This window comes from Anopheles coluzzii, chromosome X (assembly GCF_943734685.1).
Source record: "Anopheles coluzzii chromosome X, AcolN3, whole genome shotgun sequence".
Lineage (NCBI taxonomy): Eukaryota > Metazoa > Arthropoda > Insecta > Diptera > Culicidae > Anopheles > Anopheles coluzzii.
In genome coordinates, this window is record NC_064669.1 from 401,128 (window position 1) to 408,259 (window position 7,132).

Here is a 7,132-nt window from a genome sequence, read left to right on the forward strand (position 1 = left end):
TGTGTGCGCACTTGTGTGTTTGAATGGAGAGAAAGAAATAGAGAGGGAGAATAGGAAGAGAGTGTGTGTGTGCTCAGACACACTTGCTCAGCAGAAGAATGAATAGCAGCAGGGTGGTGAATCAAAAATTGAGATTCGCCTGCAAAAACCACAACCATCATGAACCGCACAACAATAATGCAAAATTTGGATGAAGAAAAAAATATTAAAAAATAAATAAACGAGTTTTGGCCCGACACCTACAATAAAACAATTGTCCACGCACATGCAAAGTGTGTTGTGTCGTGGTGATAAAAATAGGAGGGTTTTTTTTGTGTGTGTATGTTAACAAACTGCAGAACCTTATCAGACATCATCAAACCAGTAACAAAACACCTATAAACAGAGGACAGAGAAAAATGTTTCATCCTACAAATGTTCCTTCCTATTGCTTAAACTCACACAACACACATCCACGCACATCTCGAACCGAATGATGCACACACACATACACGCGCGCACGCAAACTGAGAGCGCATAAAACACATCATTTTTGATTCCGCGTCAAATGCGCGAACCTAACCCTCCCCCCCCCCCCCCCCCCCCCCATGTCCCACCCCATACACCAACAGTTCCTTCCTATTGCTTAAACTCACACAACACACATCCACGCACATCTCGAACCGAATGATGCACACACACATACACGCGCGCACGCAAACTGAGAGCGCATAAAACACATCATTTTTGATTCCGCGTCAAATGCGCGAACCTAACCCTCCCCCCCCCCCCCCCCCCCCCATGTCCCACCCCATACACCAACAGTCTGGAAAGTATAAAACCATTTTTCCATTTGAAACCAAAAAGGACCAAAATTATTGAACACACATACATACACACACACACACACAATACCCATGCACAAACGCGTCGAAAATTTGTGTACGTACAAAGTGCTCGACGCGCATGTACACACACACACATACACAAGCGCACGCACACCTTCGCACACGCGTACAAGAGAGCCACGATCGGTAGACACACACACGCGCACGCACACACACACATACACACAGACGGAAAGCTTACTTTCTATTGCTTCACTGTCTCACACACTCGGCACAACAATTTGCAAGAGCGTGAATTTTTTTTTTGGGTACCGTAAAACAATTAAAAACAATTCATGTAGGAAAAGAAAATTACCACTCGAAAGCAACCAACAAAAAAATAAAACGCGAGATATTTTTTCCAAGAACCAGCGTTCACCGTTTTGTTCTGCTCGCTCGCTCGCTCGCTTCTCGCCTCTAGAAGCGCTACTGACGACTGAACGAAACGGTGCCCCGCACAGCCCGAGATGTGAACGAGAGCGGCCGAGTCGCGCGACGACGTCAAAATGGCGGCCCTGATGTTGCCCTGGTCTGTTGCAAGCCAGACCCGCTGCCGAGCCTGTCAGGAAAAATGTCTGACTGAGACGGCAAACCGCAAAAGCGCTCGGCGAGCTGGTGCGCGCACACTGTTCGGCCCGTTTTCGATCGCCCGCTCTCTCTCGCAAGCGGTCGGAGCTGGTTCACGTGACCTCGACCGTAGTTCCACGCACGGACGTATGGTGGCGCTGCGTTAGCTCAGTGTGCCCACCCTGTCAGACGGCCGGACGGCTGTACACGGCTGCCGTGTATGTGCACACACAACGGCAGCAGCACAGCTCGGGCCTCGCTCCCGTGTACGAGTGTGTGCGTGTGTGCGAGTGTGTGTGTGGCTGGAGTGCGTGCTGGCATCTTAGAGGATGGTTAATAATTTTTTTCGATTTTTTTTCCTCACTGCCTTTGCTTATCACCACAGTTGGGCAATTTTTCGTGCGTGAAAAAAATTCTTGCTGCGATTTTTTTTATCCAAGCACACCGTGAAGCGCCACTGTTCTTACCTTGCGCGCCTGTACGAGTCACTTTCCTTAACTTAGATGTTGCCACTCTTCGGCTCGGGCAGAATGACAGTCACGAAAACCCTAACTCGTCCAGCAGCTGCCTGGGGATACTGCACTGTGATTTGTGTGTACGTCGCTGCCAGACGTCTGACGCCTTTTCGTCGGACGGCTCGTGCCCTCTCTGTCACGCTCGACGTTTCATTCGCATGCTCTCGCGTCCAGCGGCTTGCGTACAGCCACACGCACACACACACACACACACTGGCATACACACACAGCCACACGCACCGTGGTGGATCGATGGCGATACGACGGTAAAATGTTACCTTTTTAAAATTGGAAAAATGTACGCACCAGTAGGCGTTTAAACCCCGGCAAACGGGTAAAAATCATCCTGGAGGTTAAGATTTTTTTCTAATTTTTTCTCCGTCCCCTGTGTACTTACTTGGCGTGTTTAAGCGTGTCGTTTGTTTTCGCCCTAAGCTTTTCCCGTGAATGTTTATAGCTTTGTTGCAGTGTTTTCGGTCGTACAAATACCTTGCGTCACATCTACAATGGTCAAACGTCAGGAATGCTCTAGAGCAGTTTGCAGACGAATCGCCGCTCGTTCCCAAGCAACAGCCAGTAAGCGCTATACGGGGTGGGATGAATTGTCATTGGCTATTAGCAGAAGTCGATTGCACCGTTTCAACACGAACGTACGGTTATTTTGTTTTCACAAATCGCGCGTGAAACTACATTAAAAAAAACCAAATTGTTAGCTACTCGGAACCACTCGTGTATTTTCTGTAAAAATTGCGCCCGATCACTGGCGTAACCGTAACCTTTCTGGCTTAAACATAGAAATAGCAGTTAAAACCCAAACGCAACAGATTAAGTTTAAACGACTGGAAAATCAAATATCAATAAAAAATGAAAGCTCCATAGCTTCACTGGATTGCACAATAGATGGCGTATTACAACTCATCATTATATTGCTGTCCTTTTCTTGCAATGTGTTTCGCCTAACTTCATCTAATCACATCATCTAAATATACCCTTCAAACATTTCGAGCAAAAATCTATTTGAATGGTCGAATGGTCAGATACGTGGGTATCAACACCACCGACCTTTACTCAAATCTCACTTACAATTTCGGTGCTGGTGTTTACATTGGAGTTTAGTATTTAAACAATCGTATCGCCGTTCTAGTTCTAGCGATGCATAACTTCAACGCGAATCCATACAACATTACAGAGGAAAGGAGAAAGCTCTCGAAGCGAGGAAAGCTCCACTGGCTGGGTATCCCAGCTTTTTACTATTCTTAGAATCCATTAGTCGTTTGCCGTCTGCTAAACGAAGTATTTTTAGGCTGAGAGCTTGAGCCGCTTAGAACCCGTTTAGTGGTCATTTAGTGGATTTGTGGCACTTGGGAAAAGCCTGTTTACGCTGACAAAATAAGGCCGAAAATACACGGACTGGAATTTCGCGGCCACGGAATTCCCGCTTGCTGTCAAACTCATGTACAAACTGTCAACGCCAACTTTTCCGAACTGTCCTATCCATAAATTTGTCAGCAGGCGGAATTCCACGGCCGCGAAATTCCGGTCCGTGTATTTTCGGCCTAAAGTGGAACGCCTTTTATCCAGGCTTATCGCGACGCGACCTCACCCGGATAATCGAATAAACCACATAATGGGTCCAAATCTTTTTTTTTTATCACAAACTCGCGAAGTTTTTTTTTTTTAATTTGAATTATGTTATAGTGGTATAGTCTAGTTCTTAAACTTGTTTGTTCAATGAGAATATTTGAATTTTGACATGAATTGTGGTTTTTTTGTTAGGACAATGTGTTCTGATTATGTAGGGAACAAGTTATATCTGCAATATTTATCTAATATCGCAGTTTTTCAATTTCATGACAAAGGCACACCACTTTGTCTTTCACAATTTATGTGTACAGTTAGTATTATTTGTTTAACGAAATGTCGTATTTGGAAAATCGTGTATCTCCGATCCCACATAAATTCATTGTGAGGCCAATTGGCTCAAAGTCTCTATAATGATCTTGCAATTCTTTTTGAGTATATTATACGTTTTAAGCGTTGCAGACAAACCTTAATTTTCATCAACAACAAATATTTTTCAAAAATATTATTTAAACCCTACTTATTTAAAACCTACTAATAGCACCACCGCAATTTGTACAAAAATTTTGCTATTTCAGTGTGAAATTTGAATTTCATACGTCTTTCATTTCCTACGTGCCTCCAATTCAACAAGACGTCTTAATGTCAACGAGCTGGTGCGGTTTTGGGAACACGGATGTGAAGCATATTTATATCTTTAGTGAAGTGACTCCAGAGAGAAAAAAGCGTCATAAAAACGCTCAGGATATAGTTTCTTTCTAAAAAATTGCACGTTTTCCACTGCTATTAGATTTTTTTTTATCGATTAATCACAAGAAAAAGCAAAATTTTATTATTAATCAGTACTTCAACAATATGTATTAGCTCAAATCGATTGATAATTGATGACACAAAATAATAATGTAAAGCGAATGTAAAAGCTATAGTCTAAATTCATTTGTACATCTTTTAGAAGCAATTCGGTTTAGTATTATAATCAAAATGATGAAAATAATATTTGGTGGTTTATTTTGGAATCCCCTTTTCGCCTTTCAATATAATGAGCCTTAATATTCAATTTAATTTTATGAGAAAACATAATGGTTTTGAAATTAGCACGAAGGAGAACGCATTTATTTTGAAAAAATAAATCTTCAATAAAATTGTAGCTTTTTGAGACAAATATGCTAAGTATTTTGCTAATTACAGCATAACTTGAAGTAAAAATAAGGCTTATGCTATGCACAGGTGTGTACACGAAATTAACGCACAAAAATGGGCATAGTTTTCAAAATATTATTAGTATTGATTAAAATAAAGTATCATATAAAGTATACCACGTATTTGCTATTCGATTTAGAAAAAAAAAATCATTCATTCAAGTTATTCGCAAACCGGGTGAAAATAGTTAAGTTTTTCTATAATGTAGCAAATATTCGACGTGAATCACGCACGGCAATTATTGTGTATAGCATGGATATAGCCATAGATGTTTACAAGAATCGCTTGACAGTTGAATCATATTTGACGTAATCGCCACCAAGCAGAGGCACAACAAAATTGCAGGTTTACTTCCAGCATTTCGCTTACATCGAAAACTTTTTATCGTTTTCATAATTAATTTTAGTTATAGTTGAAAGATTTAGAAAGCCTTACAAGAAACAAATAATACATCATGAAGCATGATTTCATCAAAAGTCAACAGTTACAGTGCGAGATGTACAAAGTTTATTGTTATTAATTTATGTTCATTAATTAATAATTTCTTTTAAATCCTTTTTTTACTTTTTAGCAAAGCGTACGCAACGCCGAACCTTGATGGAAACTCTGAAAACAAGTATTGTGAGCGATGTAAAAGTCAGATTCCTATAAATTAGAAAAAAAATAACTTGATGCATCATATTGGAATAGATGGAATGTTTTCGAAAGTTAAAGTTTAAAGTTAAACCCGCGAAAGGTAATCTTTACTTTAACCAAGATGTACATTATCTATTCGATAACTGTTTACAATATTCCACCGTAGATTTGAAACATTGCTAGAAGTGTTCCATTCTAGCATTCCATTGCATTCCAAATGTTCAATGGAAACGAAAATTTAAAGGGGAAATCATTAAATATAGCATACTATTCAAATAGTGGAACTCCTCATGACTCCTCGTTTTTTTACATAACAAGCATATCTAAATACTCAACAAATGCCTTTCTCAACGAGTAAAATCTCACATAACCAGCAATATCGTCCTGATACACTTGTTTGGTGCCGATGTCAAGTCAAGATCATTAAAGTTTGAGCTTTCCGTTATTTTTGCTTATCGCTCAGGTAGATACGAGTTTTGATACTACGAATCGTTTCAAGAATAATTTAAAGCGATTTCCAGGAAGAGAAGTGTTGTATAATTGCGTGTGGTATAAGTGCGTGGTATATTGATGAGTGTTTCTAGCAGGCATTTTCAATGAATCATGCAATGCAGGCAATGAAATCATTTTCACAAAGGAAAAAGTCTAACCGTACATATCTAACACCTGAACAATAAACTCTGTATACACTCCGATGAAAATCCGTTTAACCATGCTATTTTTCAGCAGTGATTGCAAACTGTTTCCTCATATTCGGATGAGGCTGAGGCTCTAGAAGATGACTTGGAAGAAGCAATGGAATTTGTCATATTCTGGAAATATTAAAAAATGAGTCTAAAACAATACACCGTAAGTGTTCTAAGAAAATTTATGAATAATAATGATAAGGAAATAGAAAACCACAAATATCTTCCTAGTTATTAGTATAATGATGACATGTTTCATTGCCGCATGTATATATATGCTTGTTGTATCAGAGTATCCTGGAACCAATTATTAAGTACATAAATTATATAGAAAAGAGGCTCCGATGTCCGATAACGAGTTTTTCGTACAACGAGTATTTCGCTGGAACGGATTAAACTCGTTATGCGAGCGTAAAAAATCGATAATCGAATCATTTAATCTGGTCATGCGAGTTATCTGTTATAAAGATTTCATTATAACTTCATTTGCGTCACAAAAAAAAACAATACAATACGTGCTATGTTTAATTTAAACAAATTTAAATTCCTATGTTATTAGGAAAAAAATGCAATGGAAACAAAACTGCTCATCCACATCGCGGGCACGTTAACAACAAAACGGCACATCCAAACTCTCGTTAGCGCCCTCTATCGGTGTGTAGCAAATGCTTGTATGAGACAAGTTGTGCTACGTATAACAGAAATATGAAAGCTAACTTTCGCCACGATTTACGACCAACCAAAAATAAAAAGTTAACGTTTTGCTTCGATTGCATCGATGTAGGACACTAAATGAATATTCAACAAATGTTTTTTAAGTTGCAACTACAAGGTGTCAAACGTTTGATGCAGATGAGCAACAATGTAATGCCACAAATTGTAAACCGAAAATTGTAAATCAACCGGTAGCATGCATTTGTCACACTGCTGCTAGTCCGCGGTCTATTAAAGGCTCCTATAAATGAGCTACGAGACCAGACGGGATTAAATCCCTTTTTGGCCTTTACCACAGTACATCTATCCAACCCGGGTTGGAAGAAGTCTCGAAATGTTTCAGGATTTACGAAACAATGTGCTTAAA

General features: G+C 39.7%; 1 protein-coding gene and 1 long non-coding RNA gene across 8 annotated transcripts in view; one reads left to right on the forward strand and one right to left on the reverse strand.

Moving 5' to 3' along the window:
- LOC120953861 (histone acetyltransferase p300) overlaps positions 1–2,476 on the reverse strand; it is a 277,036-nt gene extending 274,560 nt beyond the window's left edge. For 4 of the 7 annotated variants that reach the window (XM_040374196.2, XM_040374239.2, XM_040374248.2 and 1 more), the window contains exon 1: positions 1,901–2,151. The gene's annotated coding sequence lies outside the window, so the exon portion shown is untranslated. Of the gene's footprint in view, positions 1–1,068; positions 1,154–1,182; positions 1,722–1,900; positions 2,152–2,345 lie in introns of those variants that run through there. The other 3 variants (XM_040374206.2, XM_040374217.2, XM_040374228.2) reach the window with 3 other exon arrangements.
- Positions 2,477–4,154: 1,678 nt separating this feature from the next.
- Positions 4,155–6,271, forward strand: LOC120955213 (uncharacterized). The gene is made up of 2 exons (XR_005751772.2): positions 4,155–5,227; positions 5,301–6,271. It is a non-coding gene; the product is annotated as an uncharacterized LOC120955213 (long non-coding RNA).
- Positions 6,272–7,132: the final 861 nt, after the last annotated feature.